We start from the raw sequence: 23,267 nt of genomic DNA, 5'->3' as shown, positions 1-23,267 counted from the left end.
TGGCAGCGGGAGGCCCCATTAGCTAAAGTGGTACCTCAGATTAAGAACAGTTTCAGGTTAAGAACAGACCTCTGGAACGAATTAAATTCATAACCAGAGGTACTACTGTACATGCTTAATATTCTGCCCAGAGTTCATAACTGTTGTCATTTAGGCTTCAAACTGATGCAATTAAAAAAATAATTAAAAAATGCTCAAAACTTCAGTAGACCTTTACAAAATACTCTTTCTGTTCTTAGCATTATATATATTACACACACACACACAAACACCCCTCTTGTTTTCTTTCTGGATGTTCCTGTTATATTTTTAAAAATCGTCACATTCAAGCTGTACATGTGCCTATCTGCATGAAAATGAGGCTGTGCATTTCAATTCGATATTGGATTCTGAGTTCCATTCAGAGGACTGCTTGGATGCACATCTGCAATGACTCCTTTTTTTCTCCATTTATGCTGGCACCTCCTCCGCATTAAGCACAACCACATACATTTCAATTGTTACATTTTCCGGTTCATTAACAAAAACGCTTGATACAAGCCCAGATCTCTTTTCTCACCATCACGCCCATTTCTACCACATCATTTACCAGAAAGTTAGGTTTACCGTATCATAGGTATTCGGGGCCAGGCAGGAATTTTCCCTCCTGCTAAATAGGGCCTGTCTGGGAGTTTTGCCTACCTCATAGCAATTGTCACAACTTGTTGGCAAGGCAGTCACTGGGATGAATCCTGCACCCCCAAAGGAAATGGGGTACCCCAGGGAGAGGTCCTTATGTTTGGATGCTCAGACAACAGACGGGGAGCCATAGGACACCCTCAGTTGGCAATTCTGTGAGGGTACATCATAAGGTGATCCTTTGCCCAGGGTTGACCCTAACAGTTAATCAAACAGCAGTTGGGCTGCGTCATGAACTGGCAGGCCAACGGGGAGGAGAAAGAGGATCCCAGCAAGGGGTGTAGTCATGATTGGTACACACCTGGGCAAGATGGGGATGGAGAAGAGGAGGACAGGGACACAGAAAGTACTCACAGGACAACAAATGATGGCGGGGGGATGGGAGTCAGTGCACAAGAACCAGAGGAACACTATCCATCATCAGAGCCAGAGAGGCTCCCATCTCCATGAACATGGCAGGTTCTGAGGCGTAGGGAGCTCCAGGAGGTATGCTCTAGGAAGCTGAGGCAGGCAAGGGCCCATAGCCCAGCTCACTAGCTGGCCAGGTGGGGCTCATTAGCTCTGGGAGGAGGTGTGTGATTCCTCAGCTGCATTAGGCTCAGGACAGGTGAGAGTCACATCAAGCCCAGATGCTGAAGTCAAGATCCAATGGATAAAAGGGAAGGAGAGCTGAGGTGCTGGGTTTGCACAACTTCCCATGCTGATGGACCATGGCTTGGGTTTCCTAGGTGCTCCATGGGACTGTGTTTTTTGGGACTGAACTCCAAGTATTGAAGCCTGACTGTGTTTCCTGACCTGTTGGACTGCTGGACTACCTGCTAGCATTTGCCCTTGAGACTGTATTCACTAGTGGGACCGGTTGCCATGTATGCTGGGTTTCGGGACAGGCTGGATGATTCAGGATACACACCCAATGCCTATGCCGAAACCTACTGACTTCTAATCAATAAAGTTGTGGCCTGCTTAATCCCAAGACGTGTGTCTTGTGCTTATTATACCTCTCCCTGTGCCCCACTGGCAGAGGGCTCACTGCACCTGGGCCCACAAGAATATTTTAGCACACAGCCTGCAGGAAAGAAGGAATGGTTGTGGGGCAGAACAATCCTATGTGTGATCAGGGAATAAGAGAGTGGTGGATCAATTCCCACATCCCTACCCTTCCCACCTTCCTCCTTACAAGGCAGAGTCTTAATTTTTCTAACAGGCACTAAGTTGACCATTCAATTCACTGTCAAACGCAAGCAGAGGCTGGGCTCTTCACAGGAGTGGCTCCATTCATCAGCAGGGTTTTGTACTTGCTCACCGAATCCCAAGTTATTTTGATAGTGTGGATTGTTGTGCTCTCCCATTCTTTTCCTTGCCCTAGTGCCAAGTACCAAAGGGAGGCATGTACCGAAAGCATCACTAGCTAATCTAACATGGATGCTTTCTTTCCCTCCTCCTGCTCTGCAAATTACTCTAGTGTTGAGCTCGGGCTGCCATGTATATGACAGCGAGAATGATGGAACTAGCAGGAGGCACTTACCAACAAGAATAATTTCAAAATTTACTCTGCTAATACAAGCAACCCTTCAAAGTGGAGATAGGATGTCAGATGGCATTTCGTCACATATTTATTTGAACCAAAGGCCTATGATCAACATGACGAAGAGAGGCGGCAAAATAACATGCATCACTGATAGCTGCTAAAAAGTTATCGGTGGTGGAGAAAATGTCTTCTTCCAAACATGAAGAGAGGATGATGAAGGTAATAGCTTCAAGCCTGAGCAGACTGATTTCTATTACTGCGGTGCATGTCCTCCAAGCAAAGCATGTTTGTTTGTCTCACAGGCGCTGCAACGCTTGTCATCATTTTATTAAGCAGAAACAAAACTATGACATTGAGGCATGGCTTTTCCCTTGCAGCTTGTGTCTGACTCACTAAACCAAAAACCTGAGAGGGAGAAATCTGAAGTTGGGGAAATGAAAAAAGCATCTAGTGTACAGCTGGAGTACTGTGTGGTCTAGCCTATCTTTCTTCATAGGGATGCTACTGGGATGCTACTTCAGAATTTGAGGGGTTTGGTTTCCCCCTTCCTGCTTCCTGGCTGAAGTGCACAGATATCCCAAATGGCCCCAATAAAGCCCCAGAATGTCTAGTCATTCCCAGACACATCTTGGCTCTGTCGTATATCCTATGGACAACATAGGAAGCTGTGATTAAGTAAAAGTCAAAACTTCTGGACTCTCCCTCTTGCTGAACAGCCAACTTCTGAAAAAGATTGTGGGGGCCTGATGCAACATCCTGACATCACCCATGTGATGTCACGAGGAGCCAGGGACGGAGTCATATGCGGAGGCAGCATGACCCCAGTGGCTGGCAGCCCCTGTTCCCCCCTCCTCCTGCTGTGCAAGGAAAAGATGGGGAAACCTGCTCTCAGCCAGTGGTGGCGGCAGCAGCAGCAGGAGAAACTGCCAACCACTAGAGCCGCATTGTGCTTGGCTCTAGTATCAGCTTCCTTTGCCTCCTCCTGCACCAACACCAGCTCAGCTCCCTCCCCCAAGTGGTAGGAGGAGGAGCCACTGGCCACCAAAGCCATCTGGCTCTGCATTCAGCCTCCTCTGCCCTCTGAACATTGGAGGGGGCAGCCCCTTCAAAAAAAACACATGGGGGAGCAAAGTGCTTTGGCCCCTAAGAGTTGATGCCTATGTCCTCTTGGAGCCAGTGTGGTGTAGTGGTTAAGAGCGGTAGACGCGTAATCTGGGTAACCAGGTTCACGTCTCCGCTCCTCCACATGCAGCTGCTGGGTGACCTTGGGCTAGTCACACTTCTCTGAAGTCTCTCAGCCTCACTCACCTCACAGAGTGTTTGTTGTGGGGGAGGAAGGGAAAGGAGAATGTTAGCCACTTTGAGACTCCGTTGGGTAGTGATAAAGCGGGATATCAAATCCATCTTGGCTGTGTGGGGAGGAGAGAGACAGAAGAGCATGAGCCTGGGGGAGCCTCATTCCTCTGTCATTAAACCACAGATCAACATGATGTTCAAAAGCTACCACAGTCTGTTCGGTCCAAGTTAAGCTGAAAGCTGTACCACGCCTTGCTAAAATGCTTCTAAACTGTGCCCACAAATTCATCAGCATTAACGGATCTAGACTATGTTGTTTCATTAACTCTAATTGGATGGGAGCCTTTAGCTGAAACATTAAAGAACAGTTTCGGTTTGACACTCCTTGTGTATTTCAGGTAAAATAAATATTTTCAGCTAGCTGTAAGTGAGAAGAAAGAGTTACAATAGGAGTCCCAACATAACCTTAAAGTGGGCTTTATTTTGAGAGAAAAGTATAATAAAGGGCTGCTTTTCCCTTAAAAAGAGCAATACCCGATAGTCACACTCTGTTATTAAGAGCTTAAAATACAGACAAAGCTGTATAATTCAATAGCAAAGGCACTTTACTGGAAGTAAGAAACATTTAGAGTCTTTTAACACAAGCCTCGTGTCCCAAAATACTAGTTGTAATGGACTCCACACTCTTTTGATTGTTTAATACAGTCAGAGAAATTGCTGCATAAAGTGCAATTCTCCTAGCACGCAAAGGGATAAGGGTTGTGTTAGGTCTTATTCTTTGACCCAATACAAGAGGGAGGCTAATGTATTATCTCGTCCACAACTAGGCGGGAGGAGGGGGCAGGGTCATTCCTCATGCATTCACCCCCACCTACTTCTTAGCTAAATGTTTCCTTTTTCCAAGGGTCTAAAGACCTGCGCATTGCAATGTACCATGTGATATCACCTCACTGTAAGTTTCCCTAGCCTCTCTACTTCATTGGCCAACAGTCTAGCGAGGCCACATCACATAATTGCATGACAGTAGTTCTCAATAAGACAAAGCAGCAAAGCATGTTCCCCCAACATTTAGTTTTAATAGCCCATGTAGATATGGCTTGGACGCGGGTGGCACTGTGGTCTAAACCACTGAGTCTAGGGCTTGCCGATCAGAAGGTTGGCAGTTCAAATCCCCACGACGGGGTGAGCTCCCATTGCTCAGTCCCAGCTCCTGCGAACCTAGCAGTTCAAAAGCACATCAAAGTGCAAGTAGATAAATAGGTACCACTCCAGTGGGAAGGTAAATGGCGTTTCTGTGCCCTGCTCTGGTTTCGCCAGAAGCGGCTTCGTCATGCTGGCCACATGACACGGAAAAACTGCCTGCAGACAAACGTCGGCTCCCTGGACCAGTAAAGCGAGATGAGCGCCACAACCCCAGAGTCATTCGCGACTAGACTTAACTGCCAGGGGTCCTTTAACCTTTATCTTTACCTTTTTTAGATATGGCTTTGGACTGGATTTCATTCGTGAGTTCGCACGAGTTTCGCCATTGATGTGCAGTTAAAGTGTGCTCTTATATGCTGTGTGGATTTCAATCTAATTTGTTAACAGCTGGGGAGTGATAGCAGTATTTGGATCCTCACATCAGGGATCCTTTTGTAAGAAAGAAAGAAAATTCCACCTCTTGATCAAGAAAGGGAGTTGACCAGGGCAAGGTGGTGACTCTGTGGACCAATGCTTTTGAGCAGACAGGAGCACCCGTCATAAACTGGAACAGAGTACAAACATCAGGGAATGGTCCTCCACATGTTGCTGAAATACAATTCCCATCATCCTGCCCATGCTGGCTGGGGTTTATGGGAGATGAAATCCAATGAAGAATCATATAATTGTAGAGTTGGAAGAGACCCTGGGGGTCATGTAGCCCACAGGAATCTTGCCCACAGCCACCCCCGGTTAACAGCCAGAAACACTGACCCATTGTGCCACAGCACATTGCACATCTGGAGGGTTATAGATTTGTAATCCCAGAATACGGTAAATGAGGGTGCAGGGGGTTCCTGGGAACCAAGAAGAGGGTGAAAACGAAAGGATAAGTGTGTGGAAATGGCAGAGAGACTTATGGGGATAACACCAAGCACAGAGCCATGTGGATTCATTAGAATCTGAAAAAGGATTATTATTTCTAATCCGAAGGAGGTCAATGTGGAGGACAGGACATCCATAACTTCTGTTCTGTTTTCTACCTTGCTTTTCAATGTGGGAAGGACTATGGCTGCTATCCTTATGATTTGGTTTCGATTACTTTATATGATTTAATTTCTAGACTGCTTAATGTATTCAAAGCAGTTTACAAGTAACTGAAGCAATAACAGACAGCATAAATAAGATCTCAAAAAGGCACAGCTACATATAAAAATGTTGCATTAACACAAAGTTGCTAATATATATATATAAATCAATATCAATTCATTTTCCTTCTGACACACCACACTGAAGTCACCTGCACTGCCTGGTCATCACATACCACAGCCCTTCTAGTTCACAGAGTCGTGCATGAACTTTTCCTGACAGGAGGAGACTAAAACTCTTCGCCCATTTGCAGAAGCTTCTCTTTCTTTCTTTTTGCACATGAGTCAAAAATTAAAATCACTTTTTTTTGTCTTCAAATCAAATTAAATCATTTGGGTAAGCTTGTTGTGAGGCCCAGCACATTACACACTTGAAGAGGAGCCACAGGCACTTAAAAATACTGCTCCTTTTCCTCTTGTCCTCTGCACAATAAAACCAATTAACAAGAACAAATCTTCTATGGATGAAAAGATATGAACGTCCTCAAAAAGCCCTAAATATTAGGTCAGTGCCACTTTACTGAGCCAATCAAATAAAAAACCGTTTGTGCAGAGTTAGGCCTCATTAATCTCCTTTCAGATCCAACCCTATAAAATTAATTATCATTTATCTTCATATATTTTTCCTTCCACAATTATAAAAAGTATTTTATAAAAGTATCTCAGTTTTTCTTTTATTGTTTTAACTTGGGTAGTCTGGTGGCTAATGGCCAAGACAAAAAAAAAATCTGTACTTGGGTTGTTGATGATGATGATGATAATGAATGTTATTTTCTGTGAAATAACAGTTAAGTCACTTAGGGCTAGTGCAAAAGCAATGGTCCTGATGGCCTAACCATAACGCAGAGATTAGTACAATACTACAGGCTTGCACATTCCTATTCCACGGTGTCATAAAGCTACATGGGCACTAACCACAACTGCTCCATAAGCAGGGCTTGCAAACCCACCTCAACAACAGAAAGCCTGGCTAAACATGGGTAGCACTGCTGCCCATTAATTGAACATTATGGTTACAACAAATCCGCACCCGCCAACATTTCTCTGAGGAAAATAGGGGCATCCTATTCAGTAGCAACAACAACAATTTTACTATTTATACCTCACCCATCTGCCTGGGTTGCTCCAGGCACTCTGGGCTGCTTCCAACGTATATAATATACTGTACATATATATGTATAAGTATATATGTATATGCATATACTATATTATACATATTTATGTCTCTCACAAAACATAAACAAACTGTGAAAAAGACTATGAATTGAAAGTGGAGACAGCCTTTCCCTGTTTGTTTGCTTTGTAACACAAAAATCCTTAATAAAAACCAAATAAAACATTAAACTTTTAAAAGCCTCCCTATACAGGGCTGCCTTCAGTTGGCTTGGGGGCTGGATAACTGCATACCCTCCAACATTTCTCTGATGAAAACAGGAACATCCTAAGGAGAAGTGGGACATTCCAGCGTCAAATCAGAAACCGGGACGGCTTCTGTAAATCCAGGACTGTCCCTGGAAAATATGGAGACTTGGAGGGTCTGCAAACCATGTAAGGTGGGAAGGAACTCACAAAAGAGAAAGATAGGAAGGGAGGGAGTACCCGTATCTTGTTCCGAGTCACCAACTGTGGCTAGGAGATCAGGATAATTTGTTTGTTTATTTGAGTCACACTAGCCAGAGTGAACCATAGCTCTATACTAGGCCTTAATAAAAGTAGCATTCACTCATTCTTCTGAAATTCTATTACACAAGCTGCACATTAAATGCCTTGGATATTTCAGTTGCCTCCAGACTGTCAAAATTTCATCAAGTCATGATGAAGAGCTATAAAATTCCAAAGGGAAATTTCCTTGAGAGGCTCAGAGGTTTCTTCAGTGCTTCCAAAAGATGTGGAATATACCCTGAAACTCCACGGGAAAATTGTCATGTTAGAGATCAGCTCAGGGACTGAAGATGCAGGGAAGGAATACAGATCCATTCATCTCCACATCAGAGGGGAAATCTAGCCCATGATGATCACAAACACAATGAGCTCCCATCTGTTACATGACAACTGTGAAATGAATTGACACACACACACAACTAGACAGTGACTATTGTACCAACTTCTGTTAATGAAAGCTTTTGAATCACATCAGGAAATGCTCAAAGGAAACAATAGCAATAGATGTTGTTCCAATGATGAGTATCATCTTACTTGTCTTGTATCATTCCTTGGGACAAGCAGAACATTAACACCAAAAGGAGATGTCCTGACAGCTGTTATATACTGTATATGGCGAATTTTAGCAGGGACTTTTCCTCTCCAAGTCAAGGAGAGTGAGAGCAACAAGGAAACTCACAGTCCAGGTTACTCCAGCTATCACCCATCTCCACCATGAAATTAATTACTTCTTAGTTAGGGAGGGCAGAGGAATGAGTTACTATAGAAGCTGGGATACGAGTAAAAAATAAAATAAAAAGGGTGGTGAACAAGCATAAATAATAATTTAATAATAAATCAATGCTTTCAGGGAAAATACCCCACTGCTCTTCAAATCTCATTTTGTTCTGTATATCCAAATTGGAATGAATGTGTGCTGCAAATATTGGTTACTGAATGGTACTACATAAGCATTTTGAAAATCTCTCATTTGCACTGGCCAGATACACTCTGGTAGTTTGGCTGTATAAGCTAGGAAATCTGTGTCATTTTGTCTGTCCACAATTATCCCGAAAGATGTCAGAAAAAGTCTTGAGGGCAAACTAGGTTGTTGGGGAGAGGGAGGGAGAGATCCATCTTCATATCTCCCAACATCTTTTTCCTTGGTTAAAATCAGCACTGGGGAATTGCCAGGGTGCGGAGGGAGGTTAACATTTCCCTAAAAGTGACTTACTCAATGGAAACCACCAACACCGTACTGATGCTGCTCATTTTATTATGTCAGGCATGCTTACCCTGGGACTCTTACTCCATTCATGATTAATAATGAGATGCATTTTGAGCTAATGTCTTGCCTTTTGTACCTGCATGTGTAGCTTAGCATTCATCAGACCAGGCCAGTGAGGCTGGCAGCCACAGGCGCAAGCTCAGAATTTGATTACTTTGAAGCTTGATTCAGTCTCAATGAGAAACTGTCCTTCCTTCCTGACAGCTGCATTTTAGTCCAATGTTAGCATGGACTAAAGGGACATGGGTGGTGCTGTGGGTTAAACCATAGAGCCTAGGGCTTACTGATCAGAAGGTCGGCGGTTCGAATCCCCGCGATGGGGTTAGCTCCCATTGCTCAGTCCCTGCTCCTGCCAACCTAGCAGTTCGAAAGCACGTCAAAGTGCAAGTAGATAAATAGGTACCGCTCCAGCTGGAAGGTAAACGACATTTCCGTGCGCTTCTCTGATTCACCAGAAATGGCTTAGTCATGCTGGCCACATGACCCGGAAGCTGTACACTGGCTCCCTCGGCCAATAAAGCGGGATGAGCGCCGCAACCCCAGAGTCGGTCACCACTGGACCTAATGGTCAAGGGTCCCCCTCCCACCCATTATCCCTCCTTCCCACAGGCATCTGGTTGGCCACAAGTGATATCACAAGGCTTATGATGTCACAAGGCTGGGACTGGTGACGTCACAATAATCTTGAAAGGCAACAATCTGATATGTGGGCTGGATCTGAGAGCATGACCTACTAGTGCAGGGGTGGTAATCAAAAAAGAAACAGGTGAGATTTACTTGCCATTTTATGGCTTTAACCTGAGTCTGAAAGCCAAAAATCCATCAGCCCTAACAAGGGTCAGGAGTCCCTTTACCTTTACCTTAAGCAATACAGAGATGGATACCAGTGATTTAGTGAACATGGGTAAATTGAATCACAATACAACAATCACTTTGGGGGAGACACCAAAGGCAACTTGACATCCCACTTTGCATTATACAACACTAAATTAAACTTTGATTAGCATTCAGTTCTGCTGGAATTGGCACCGACGATTGCTTAGAACTAATCACCTAAGTGCTGCCCATACTGATAAGGGCTTGTCAATTGACATCCTGGGCCGGCCTTATCATTAGGCAGAGTGAAGCGGCCACCTCTGGCAGCTAAATTTGGGGTGTTGTGAAAGGGCAGCAAATGCTTAGTCATTTAATTAATTTGTTTGTTTGTCTTTTTACTGCCAGGGAAGAAGGGAGGATTTTCTGCCTCATATGCCAGAGCGATTTTGTTGGTATTGGGTCTTACGCACCTTGTCTGAGGGAGTGGGGTGGGGTGTGGGGTTTGCGCCATCACAGCAAAGAGCAAATTGCTTTCCAGGTATGGCAGGTTTGTACTGCACACATGCAAATCAAGCAGCAGACTGAAGCTCCTAGCTGTTTTCTCACAGGTCAATGAATAGCCTTTGGATGGTGAGGATGTGATGGGCTTAATTATTGTGCAGTGACCTACTGTTCAGCATTCATGACCCAAGCCCCATAGCCACTTCCTGATATGGAGCCATATTTGTTTGTTTTTAATACCTTGTTCCTCAGACGACTTTCACATCATTCAGGGCTCCTCTCCCCCCCCCCCCCCCGCTTCATTAGATGAGAATAAAAAACAGTCCAGCAGAGCCGAAACTCAAAATAAAAGCCAAACTCAATGGGCTGAAACGCAGGCTGCACACATATTTATGACTAAAAATCTACACGGATGCCTTGCCAAGTCCTCATAAAATCCCAATACTTGGCACGGGATGCTCGGTTTTACAGTTTTAGCTTCCTTTGGCATAATCTGCCATGTTTTAATTAAACAGAGAATGCAGAGTGCATCCCCAGTAGCCCATGCCTCTAGCCTCATCTCTTTCAATGAGCCATCATGGAAATGTAATTGCAGGAGAAAACGCTTCTCCTGCATACCTTAGAAGGGTGAGCTATGTCCAACAAACAGGATAAGGAAAGAAATGTTAGAATATCAGAAGGAGATGTGTTATTTGTAAGGCAGAAGTTCCCAACTCGCAGCATAAGACAACCCCAGGTGTATCAGACCAAAGGTCTATCTATCTGGTTCACCATTCTCTTACCATAAAAAGCCTGACAGATGCATCTAGCAAATGTGTGAGCAAAGAACGAAGGTTGCCCTGGCCTTTGTCCATAGCAACTGGTACTCAAAGGGATGCTGCCTCCAGTCCAAGCATGAAGATTCCATTCAGCTGTCTTGGCTAATTGCCATCGATAGGTCTATCCTCCGTGAATCCCTCTAATCCCTTTTAAAGCCGTCTAAGCCAGCCTCCATCACTGCATTTTGTGCCAGCGAATTGCATGTTATCAATTATGTGCTGGTGTGATTTCCCACCCTCACCCCATCACGAACCTACCATCCACCCATGCCACATATAGAGAAGGCGCAATTCTTAGCCATCTAAGTACCTTCACACCATAGGTGCCAAGTCCCTGGGGTCCTGGGTGCCTGAAGACCCACAAAATTCCACATTAAGGGGCCAGGCACCCACAAATTTCAGTGCCAGGGCCATGCACATTGCATGGCACCCAGGGCCCTAGGCACCCACATTCACAGGGCCAAGTTGGCATTCCTGCTTCACATAATTTATGGGTACTGTTTGTATCACATGATTGGGAGTTTGTCTCATGCTCCTAGTAATTTTCTGCAGTCTTCCTTATATACCTAGAGGGTTGTATCAAGTGACCTGTTAGAACAAGGATTTATGCTTGCACAACACTCATTCTCCTTCTCCTCCCATATGGGCCCCACACCCTCCCCAAATTGCAAGAAGCTCCAGAAAAAGAGTTAAGGGGATTTGGATTTTCTTAATCTAAATTATCTGATAATGTGTTTATCTGGTATCTATGTGTATGGGTTATTTATTTGGATTTTCTTTTTTGTGTAGCACCTTGAGATGTGTGGATTGTAGGTGGTCTACAAATGAACACCATCACCATCAGAAGCAACCATAAAGTGTGGTTGCCAAAGCATAGGTAAGAGAGTTATATGCAGATAGAGGGAGAACATGGCATGATGAGGGAGAGCGGTCACTTTGGTACCTGCTCAGATCCCTCAGCAGGTAGATCTAACTTTCCATTTCTTTTCCTATGGACCCATGGAAGAATCCTGCTCTTCAGCTACTTTGTTGAAGCTGTAGCAGAATATGTGGGCCCATTGCTAGGCAACAGGCTTTTGAGTTTCACATTGAACCAAATCATTTGAATACATATAGTAAACTCAACTGAGGAAATTTGAGTATTTATGTCACGATTGCCTGAAAGCAGACCCACAAGACTACAAAGCCCACAATGCAATGTGATTGCAAGCCAAATGTCCATTTGAAGAAGAATAAGACAATGAAGAAGAAGAAGAAGCATCTATTCTATGAAGCAAGTAGTTGAACATATTAAAGGATGGCCGCGAAACTAACTCAAGGATCAATAGTCAGATATATTTTCCACTGAGGTCTATTCTTCAGGACCAGAAAAATGGAACTGAAAATAAACTGTGCTCCCAGGCTTCACACATGCTTAATGTATGCCATTATACATGAATAATTTTGCTATAGTTTCTGTTCTTATTCTAAAGCACATATAAAAATCTCCTGTCTGAACTTCTAATGGTTTTCTAAAATTCAATTTTGTAAAAATTATTTTATAGAAGGGAGGTAATAATGTAAGTCAAGACTTGTTTCAGGATAGGCTTTCAGCAAGCAAACTGCATTTGACTTATTAAAGTAAATCTGAAACAGCTTGAAGTGTTTATCCTTTGCTTTTAGTTTATTTTTGTAAGTATAAATTTTTATCAAGCTCATTTAGGCTCACTACTATCCCGGGTGCTCAGAACCCTGAAGCATCGCAAGTCTTTGAACATCACATTTTGACGTCTCCTGAGCCTTGAGGAAGCTATTAAAATGGGAGTAGTGTTAAAATTACCTCAATTTATTCTTTTATCTGAAAAATTTAATACACACCACAGAACGGCATGTGCAAATGGCTGAAGGATGGGTAAAAGCAGAGCTTTTCTTCAGCAGGAACTCACCGGAACTCACCGGAACTCAGTTCTGACAAATCTCAGGTGGGCGCCATTGCCATCCTAAGATGATGATGTGAGTTATGGCACCCCTTTTTCTAGAAAAATAGCACTTAGTCCAGCATTTTGCCCCCACAGTGGCTGACCAGACACCTGTGAGAAGCTAACGACCAGGACGTGAGTATGGCAGCATCATTCTGCTCATGCTCCTTGGCAACTGGTATTCAGTGGGATAGAGTAGGTGACTTGCTTAAACAAAGACATATGAAGGGGAGAGGGAAATGGGTCTGAGAAATTTACGTCTCCTGACAAATAAACCTACTGATGTGAATAAATCATGATTCCAATAAAGTATTGGATCTGATCCGCTGTTTAGCACGGGAATAACAGATGAATTTATTATTATGTGATAGCGAAAAGTCCCAAAGTTGAAGGAATCGTACTAAAGTTCACACTTTAATAAAAAAATCATGAGCATTTAATATTAACTGCCCCTGGTGGCGCATGTCTTAATCGAAAATTCTGAACTCATTGGGAACCTTCTCTAATTTTCGCAGGGTTACTGAAGGAGCATCTCAGCTAGGCAACTGGTAGCTGCACACTATTTCTTTGTCATCCAGGGATAGCCCTATGCAGTTTAAATCAAAAGCAGAAGAAAGGCTCTTTGTAATATACAAGTTCAGCTTCTCTGTGAAAGCTACACAACCAAAGTTCCCTGAAGGTGTGTGGAGATCTTGGGAGTCTCCACACTAATCATACAGAATACATTAGATGGGATCGCTATCAATGAGCCATAAGAATTGAATCATATTTTATTACTATTATTTAATAACTTGATGCTGGAATGTGTGCTTAGGTGCTGCTGCATGTACACAAAGACACTTAGGACTCACTGACTCAATCAGTCGGGATATCAAAATGCCTAGGTACTTTATGTGCCTCCTACAAAGCTGAAATTTAGTAATCAAGAAATTGCAATCACTTAGAGAAAAACACCCAGAAACTCTGAAAACAGAATGTGTATATGTCTCTCCCTCAAACTGGAGGTGATGTGGGGTGAAATTAAGGTAACCAGATTATTTTCAATGAATCGGGGGACACTTTTCAACTTCAATGAATTTTGTATGGGGACTGATTTGTAAATCCAGGGACTGTCCCCAGGAAACGGGGACGTCTGGTAGCCTTAGGTTAAATTATATCTTACATCATTCACACTTAAAAAGTACTTGAAAGGACCACTTTTGTGTTACATTTGCACCTCCAGGGGCCTACAGCCAAATAGAGTTTTTTTCCAGAAAAAAGTGACACTGGGCCCTAGAAGAATTTGGATTTGATATCCCGCTTTATCACTACCCTAAGGAGTCTCAAAGCAGCTAACAATCTCCTTTCTCTTCCTCCCCCACAACAAACACTCTGTGAGTGGGGCTGAGAGACTTCAAAGAAGTGTGACTAGCCCAAGGTCACCCAGCAGCTGCATGTGGAGGAGATGGGAAGCGAACCCGGTTCACCAGATTACGAGTCTACCGTTCTTAACCACTACACCATGCTGGCTCTCTAATCTGGTTTGGGAACACATTCCATATTGGGGCCCCACAGCTGATTTTTCTTCAGACTAACATTGACCAGTATAAGCCAACACAAAACAACGTAATGTGTTGTTTGTCCCAAAGTGTACCAGTAAAATATTCTTCCACATCACCTAGAAAGCTATAATATGAAGCGCTAATCATTTGAGACATTTTGATGACGGGAAATGTCTGAAAATGAGAAATGGTGAAATCTATCACCGCCTTGGCTGTTATTTACCTCAGAACAGAGGACACACACACCATTTAAATGGCAATGCCCATCAACTTGGGGGGGGGGTTCAAATATTTTATTTTCTCCTGTGGATTTCCAATATTAATCATACTCAAAGGCAACTTAAATTCTTTATTCCACTTAGTCTTAGTTGGATGTCACTCTTAGCATCCATTTTTCAACATATTATGCCTTTTAATGAGTGTCTTTAAATAGTTTAATCCACTGCTGCTTGTAAAGTCTATTTACACTTTCATCCTAGACTGCATTTTTCAGCAGAAAGATATGCTATACACATCACAGAAGCTCCAAATATAGACTTACTTCTTAGCAATGGGATGTGATCAAAGTTTGGAGAGTGCTTTGATATCTTGAATGACAAAAGCTTTATTGTAGAAGTACTGTTGTCGCCATTAGATATCTAACTTGGAAACATCTTTGTCCATCACAATGTGTATTCATATTCAACATTCTACTTAGAACAAACAACAATTGCAGCCATGATTATGTGGAGATGTGGATTTTAAAAAAACAAAAAACTGCCCTAAATACATAAAAAGTAACTTCCTCTCTCCACCAATGTCTCTGTCTACACAGCACTAGAATTTTTTCAAAGCACAATTGATAAGCTGGTTTGTTTCATGATGTAATTTTTAAAAAATAAAATCATTTGCTGGCCTTGTAACGCTGACCCTAGCAGTAGCGCATAAATATTTAGGCAGTTTCCACCCAAGTTGCTTTCCTCCTTTGAATACTAATGCAGGCAGCAATGAATAAAATGAAGTATCACTGTAATGGAACTAAGGACCAGTCATGAATACCTAAAAACCTCTGTTTGTCAACCAACTTGTTAGCCAAAATTAAAGAAGCCATTACTAATACCTAGGAACCCAAGATTCATTTCATTTCCTAATGATTTCTGAGGTTATATTGTGACAATTTCAAATATCATTAACCAAGTAAGCATTAATGTTGTAACAACCAGGGGGGGAAAGCAATAGTCAAACCAAGCCTAAGGCTAGAGACAAGGAATCTAAAGAGGTGCGTGCATATGGATACATTTTATGATGGAATAATCAAAGCTCTAGTTTGAGTTGCATTCCCCATTATGTGCGCTAGGTTCAGTCAGCAAGGAAATGAAGACAAGTGCAATGACTTCTCCTTTGTAAAACAACTTGCAATTGCCGAAAGTCAAACCTGCACTCCACTTGGGCAGCAGGCCATTTGGGTTCTAAGTTTCAGCCAGAAAAAGATAGAGGGATTGTTCGCATTAGATAAAAACTTTTGTTTTTCTGAGTTGTGCTTTTCTTACTAACACATAAAGGGGATGGGCTATAAAGATAAAGAAGCCAATAATTAAAGCACAATGCTTGAGAGGCCTTGCTTTAAATCAGAGCATGTTTTGCATCTCTCCTCCTCTCCATAAAACAAATATGGGGGCTGAACATGCATTGAAATGTTTTGAAATTGTACAACAGTTTCTCTCAATCTTCAAGAGAAAGTTTGTGTAACAAAGGATGTCAAAAGCAAATTAAACCAAAGATTATTCATTTGGCCAATAAATCAGTCATGATCATATTTTGACTAACAGTGCCCCCACCCCGGAAACCCCCCCCCCAAAGTAAGTTTGGACACCATATTTGGTGGATCCATTGCCCTGTGGCCATTTATATCCATGCACAGATTCCTCTCTGGAGTCGCAACCAAACTGAAATTGATCCGACTCAGTTCCTCCCTGTCCCTCTCAACTTGCCTTTCTGTCAAGCCCAAACTTATTTTTGCCTCCCTATGCCTGACGTCATGTCTGATGTCAGGTGATTGGCAGGTGGGTATAGCCAGGCCAAAATGGCCTGGTGGGCCCAATGGGGAGGTGTGGTGGGCTTAACTAGCTCTGCACATCAATAGTCCCCCCCCCCGCCTTAACAGACCCAACAGCAGTGATTACTCACAAGGCATGCTTAGCAGAGCCACGAATAGGCCGTAAAAGCTATTAGGGCGCCAGAGTAGGGACCTAAATTGTGTCGCTGAATGTTGGGAGGATATTTGGCAATACATTCCCATTCCTGCAATTTATTTCCTGCAACAACAAGAGAAATTTCATCCATCCTCCATTTTGATTGGCAGATGTGATGGTCCACACACAAAAATACACTTAACTAAATAAAGAAGGAGGAATGAATCTAGGCAGCTATGAAACTGCCTTAGCCTGAGTCAGAGCACTGGTACAACTAGTTCAGCATCATCAATACTGACTGGCCTCAACTCTCCAGGATTTCAGACAGGGGCCATTCTCGTTCCTGTCTGGAGATGTTGGGGATTGGACTTGCAGCCTTCTGTATGCATAGAAGATGCTTTACCGCTGAGCTACAGCCCTCTCCCAAATGCTTATATATTATTTGGACAGTGGAGGTATGAGACATGGCCTAATAATATCTCTGTTTCCCCACTTTGCAAAGGCACTCAGTTTATCTGACTTTAAAGGAAGGGGCTTTGCGCTAATCCTCTTGGCACAGCAGGGCTGTCAGAGTCTTCCCAGTTCCCTACGCCAAGCGTGTTGCAAGCTTGGGAAGAGAGTCACAGTATGCCCCTTGTTCGCCAGGTCAGCAGATGCAGCCTGCACATTCAGTCTCTTGGGGACAGGGTCATTCAGCCCATGAAGAGGCATTTCCACGCCAGCTGGCCAGACCTATCTGGAAGCTCCAGATGTAGAAGCAATTGTTCTCTTTGCCCAGCAGGAGCAGCAAGAAGAGAAGCTGCAGCAAAAACGCCAGAATTTGCCTCTCCCTTGGCATCCGCTCCTGCTGAAAACCTTTATCCCCATCTTCAGTGCAGAGATTTCATTTAAATGGGCTTCTCCAGTAACAATTTTCAGAACACCAGGAAGGAATCCAGAAAGCAGCTTTGGGGATTCTTTCTTGAGCACTCAAAGCAGTGCATACGTGTGATTTATAACCATGCCACACAAGCATTAAATTTGGTGTCTAGCATGGAACCACAACAACCTGAGAAGAGCTGGTCTACACATTTAGCAAAAACATGTTGGAGACATTTCATTCTGACCCAGACCAAATTAGACAATAGACAGAGGGCTGCATTCCCAATGTTCTTCCTCAAAATTAATACCTGCTCCATGCAGAGAACTAGCTAGCACACCAGGGGGACGTTTAAATCACATAGAGGGGACATTTTAAAAAATACAACCCCCTCTTCCTTGCAGCCTGAAATGGTACATGCCAGGAAGAACTCTGCTACAGGACTCCACTAACATCCAGGTTAGACTACAGCAATGCATTGCTCGCAGAGCTATCTTTGAAGATTTATCGGAAACCTAAGTACTCCAAACTACAGCTGCTGCCACCTAGACCAGCCACGTGGAAGGAATCTTACCACTACACTTCATGTTGGTCTATTTCTGAGCACAATTCAAAGTGATGGATTTAAGCTTTAAAGACATTCATGGTTTAGGACTGAAGACCACCTTATCCCACACTAACCTGCCTGCATGTTAAAATCATCCTCTGGAGCCCACCTCAGGGCTCTGACACTTTCAGAGATTTGATGAAGTGCCTGATGACCAGAGAAAGGGCTTTTTTTCAGTTATCACACCCCATCTGGGAAACACAAGGAGTCTTGCCTAATCCCTACTCTAATTTCATTTCAGTGCCCAACGAAAAACATTTTATCTACCCAGGCCTATTAATCCTTTAAAATGTGGTTTTAACCTCTGCTGGTATTTAGTCTGTTTTTTATCGCTCTGCTGCTTTAATTTGTTTTAACCATTTTTATCTTCTTTTGAAGTGATGATGTTGATTAATTTACTGAGCAAGTTTTCCTGAAAATGGAAACAGCGACCTGGCTCGCATGTTGCAGTAAGCCGTACTATGGCTTCCCAGGACTGTGCAGATCCTTTTTAGCTCAGTTCAGTGTAGCAGCTGAGCTAAGATTTGGCTTGGCATGTTGTGTGGACCTGGGACCGTGGTTGAGCTGTCTCCTTAAACATGATCTGTAACCAAAAGCAAACCTTGGCTATAGATTGGAATTAAGGAGGAATGGATTATAGCTGTTGTCTTAGCTGCCATGCCATGCTGAGCTAAAAGGATCAGGGAGAAGCAAAAGGGGTGCCATCTTCTACACAGGAGCCAGCACATTTATGCTTAGCCATGGTTTTGCTCAGCATTAATGTGCAAAGTGCAAACATTCATATTGAAGGGTTGTTGCTGGGTTTTTTTTTTAAATGATATTTGACTACAGTTCTTTTTTTGAGGGGGGGGATACCACCCTACTTTGCTGCAGCTCTCCTCTGCCTCTCACCATTCAGTTTTCCTTAAGTTTCCTTCTCACCTTTTTGTTCCTGCCCTTCTAAATAAATACTTGTCTCCCTGACTCTTGTAATAAGATCCTCAAACGAAACACAGCAAGCTCTCAAACTGCCTCTGGACAAAAATCATTTCTACTATGAATTCCAGTTTTGCCAGAAAACATATATGAGGTTTGCAATAAATATATATAAATTTAAAAACCCTTCTGCAGATCAAACACTACTAAAATATTTAGCCTTTTCCTCTCGCTGTTTCAACATTTTTACTGTTGCCATTTGATATGATGAATTCAGATAGGATCCAACCTGTCAGTGGCTGTTTATCAGTTTCTGTCTGGTATATAAGGGCAGTTCAGCAATCCCTATTCCACTCTCCTACCATTTAATTATCAGTAAGGAAGGTAGTTACCATTAGGAATCTTTGTTACAGAGAGTAAAGGAAGAGTTTACACACAAAGGTAAACTGCCCCGTAAACAAATCAGAACAAATGCTCAGAAAGATTGAAACAGGGTAACCACCGCAGGCCAGTTAAGGTGAAAGCTTTGTGCAAGTCAGACAAGATGATGGTACAGTGGTACCTCGGGTTACAGACACTTCAGGTTACAGATGCTTCAGGTTACAGACTCCGCTAACCTAGAAATAGTATCTTGGGTTAAGAACTTTGCTTTAGGATGAGAACAGAAATCACGCCGCCGCAGCAGCAGGAGGCCCCATTAGCTAAAGTGGTACCTCAGGTTAAGATCAGTTTCAGGTTAAGAATGGACCTCCAGAATGAATTAACCTGAGTTTTTAACCTGAGGTAACATTGTAGTTTAACAACTGGAATGGCCCAAGTGCTTGCCTGCTCTTCTGTGCTCAGTTTGCAGATAAATAGCTAGACAGCACAGACTGTCTATCTGCACTGAAACAGTGGGAACAGGGAGTTCTTAAGTGGATCTGCAGCTGATGGAAGTGATAGAAAGCACCCAAGATGGGCTGTATCTATTTAAGGACAGTAGGCCATGTGTCAAAACCCTCAAAGGGATTTTAAGTTCATAGTACCAAAAGTGGGTCTTCAAGGCCACCCAAGGAAGTGGCATTGCATCTCACTTGATGGCCTGTCAGAAGTGCTAGGAATTCAGAAAAGAGCTTAAAATGGGGGCTTTTTGCTATTTGCTCTTTAAGCAGAAGTTACCGTACACTTCTCTTCAAAATGAAAAAGGAAGGAAAAGCAGTTCTGGAGACTCTTTCAAGAAAGCATACATGCTTTCAGGAAAACTAGAGAATCTATGGGGCATTGCCAAGAGACAGATGAGAGACATGAGACCGAGCAATGCAGAAGAGCTGAAGGCTGCTATTGAAGCATCCTGGTCTTCCATAACACCTCAGCAGTGTCACAGGCTGATAGCATCCATGCCACGCCACATTGAGGCAGTAATTGATGCAAAAGGGGCCCAAACCAAGCACTGAGTACATATGCATGCTTCTGCTTCTCAGAGGTCCAATACTGGTCTATTTGCAATCCTTGTTTTGTTGATTTCATTTAATATTCTAATTTTCTGAGATTGTTAATTTGGCGTTTTCATCAGCTGTACGCCATGATCATCACAACTGTAACAAATAAAGGCTTGACATACCTCACTTTGCATGTCATGAGTCTATCTCATATATTAGTTTCACCTTTTAAGTTGAATTACTGAAATAAATGAACTTTTCCACGATATTCTAATTTTCTGAGTTTCACCTGTATGTCTGATAATGAACTCCTCCTTTGAGAAGTTTGAGCTTGTCATCAAATGGCTTCTTCCCAAATCTGTGTCCCAATATGTCCTCAGCCAGGTGGTAAAACCCCTGTCTGGACTGTAACACATACTGAATGTTCTTCCACACAAAAATACAAATCCTTTCCCACTGAAAGTGGGGTGTCAGGGAAAAGGGTTCTAATCTAGGTTTCAAACATAATCTCACCATAGGAACAAATATGAATCTGTCCAAATGGAGAGCTTTTGGAAGGAAAAAGCTAAACACCTGTCCAGCCTCCAGACTCAGGGTACGGATGTCCATAATTGCCCTTTTATGAATATAGTGGGGTTTAGCTGTGCTTTTCTGGATGGAGTCATCACATTTTGTCCTATCTATGCAACCCCCAGCACAGAGTGAACTTGTTATAAGCATTCAGCCATTTTTAAACAGAAAGACCGTCTTCAAGATAGTGTTCCCCTGTGTGAACTCCCAAATTGCCCAGTTCTGTTCTGGCTTTGTGAAATCGGCCTGAACCAATGTCCACCTTGGTGACATTATTACTATATTAATACAACAGCTGTCATGACAAGCTGTGTTAAGGACACAGCAGGGCTGTGAAACTTGACTAACTAGAGAAGAAGGCCCAGGCTGTCATTATTATGCTGGACACACAGCCACATAGCATCAGGAAGCCCTCACTTAACCAGACCATAAGGCCACTGAAGGAAGCATGTGCTTTTAATGTCCCACTGTGGGGCGTAATAAAGAGCTGTTCTTAATTTGCTGCCCCGTCTCCTTAATTTGAATGGGGTGGTCTTATTTATTCTGCAATGAATAGACTGAGGAAGTTGCCGGCTGGCAAACATAGGAAAGGACACTGATGTATGTGCAGGGTTTCTTAGCATGGAAAATGGGGCTGCTTTTGACCATTACAATTTCACTGGCCCACTAGTTATACCTCCCAATTGTAAAAACAAACCTATCTGTAACTCCCAATTGTAAACATCCTCAGCCCCAGAGAGTAATACAATTGACAAAGAAAGTCCCAAGCTCATGGTCAGTGACTAGTTCTCCTAGAGGGTAATTTTGAGAAGTGATAGAGGAGTGGTGATCAATGCCTCAGCCTGCATCACCTAAAGGGGCCTTGCCAATTAGTTCTGTTGCCAGATCTCAGCCGAGGCTAGAAGGGTACAGCAGCAATAGACATCTTGTCCCTGCTCTGCTCCTTTCTGATCTGGGAAGGCACTGCAAGAGGATTCATAAGGGAAATCAAGCCTTCTGATTCTGTCTTTGAGGTAGGTGAGGTTAAGAGATAGCAATCAGCCCAAAGTCATCAAGTGACCATCCTGGAGGGATTTGCAGCTAGCCAGTCAAAATCCACTACCCACTGTGGACAATCCCTCTTTCTCACACACTTTGTGCTGCCACACACAGAGATCCCATCGCTTTCTGGCTGGATTGTCTTCTCCAGGCCTATGAATACAGAAACACTGATGCCTTCAATCAGGTCATCAAGGACACTTTTGCCATCCATACTCCCTTCTTTTGAGCATGCCATGTGGTTGAGAGGAAAGAGGGGAAATTCTCTGCCATTGAACAGTCTGTTTCCTGAAGCAATTGTGACTCCTAAGCCTCCATCTGGTTGTTGTCCTGCTTTTTATAACACAGCATAATAGAGCTATATGCAAGAGCCAGTGTCAACTTGAGGTCAACTTCTCAACAGCACACATCCAAAGCTCTTTTTAGCAATATTCACCACTGCAGGTTTTTCCTGAATGTTTTTCACACTGGTATGTGAAAGAACTGTGCTTTTTGGGTAAATAAACATTTAAATGCGCATTTAACTGTGTTTTTCCCTTTTCCAGATACAGAAATTAACATGACAATATAAATCTATTAAACACTGTTGCCCTGGAAAGCATAATTTAAGGTTCCACATATGTGCTGGACAAGAGAGCCAAACAGCAAGCTAAAGCATTGGTATTGGTTTTACAGAATCTCGTATCAACAACAAATTCCCAGAAGTACTATGTTGTGTATCTTGGGTTGCATTGAAACTTTATTATCATTATTAATAATCACAGTAACATATTTTTAGTAGCATCTTGAGTGTCCAGATTTAGCATAAATATTTGAGTAGACAAAGCAAGAAGAAACACGCACGGTAGTAATGTAAATGTGTGTTCTCCAAGTTGAAAAACACACTTCATAGGAATGTAGGAAGCTGCCAGATACCATATCAGACTATTGGGTCATTTAGCGCAGTATTGTCTACTTGGGTTTCTGGCATCAGCCAGGGGACATATGGCTACTGGAAGTTGATATCTCCTGCCACCCAAGATAATATCAGGCAGGCTGGACCTATCCAACAGGCAGAGAAGGAGCAGCTTCCCCACTTCCTGTCTGAGAAAACAATCAGGTGCAAAGTGCTAATTTCTCAGGGAATGCAGAAGCAAAGAGAAAGGACACTCTGGCCCTGTGCATAGGCCAAGGGGCCAAGGGGCATCAACAGCTATTCAAGCAAGAAAAATACAAAGGGAAGATGAGTGTAGCCTTCACTGGAGAAAATGTCTAGTTATAGCAGGGATGGCTAACCTTTTTTGCACTGGGGCAT

At 43.0% G+C, this 23,267-nt stretch overlaps 1 protein-coding gene and 1 long non-coding RNA gene across 5 annotated transcripts in view; one reads left to right on the top strand and one right to left on the bottom strand.

Annotated features, from left to right (window-relative positions):
* The window catches only part of GRID1 (glutamate ionotropic receptor delta type subunit 1), a 709,085-nt gene that overhangs the window by 453,670 nt on the left and 232,148 nt on the right, over positions 1-23,267 (bottom strand). The window lies entirely within an intron of this gene.
* LOC128413846 (uncharacterized) lies at positions 11,650-12,303 on the top strand. The gene is made up of 2 exons (XR_008330488.1): positions 11,650-11,773; positions 11,918-12,303. It is a non-coding gene; the product is annotated as an uncharacterized LOC128413846 (long non-coding RNA).

Source organism: Podarcis raffonei, chromosome 5, assembly GCF_027172205.1.
Source record: "Podarcis raffonei isolate rPodRaf1 chromosome 5, rPodRaf1.pri, whole genome shotgun sequence".
NCBI classification, from domain to species: domain Eukaryota; kingdom Metazoa; phylum Chordata; class Lepidosauria; order Squamata; family Lacertidae; genus Podarcis; species Podarcis raffonei.
This window is presented reverse-complemented; position numbering and strand designations above follow the sequence as displayed.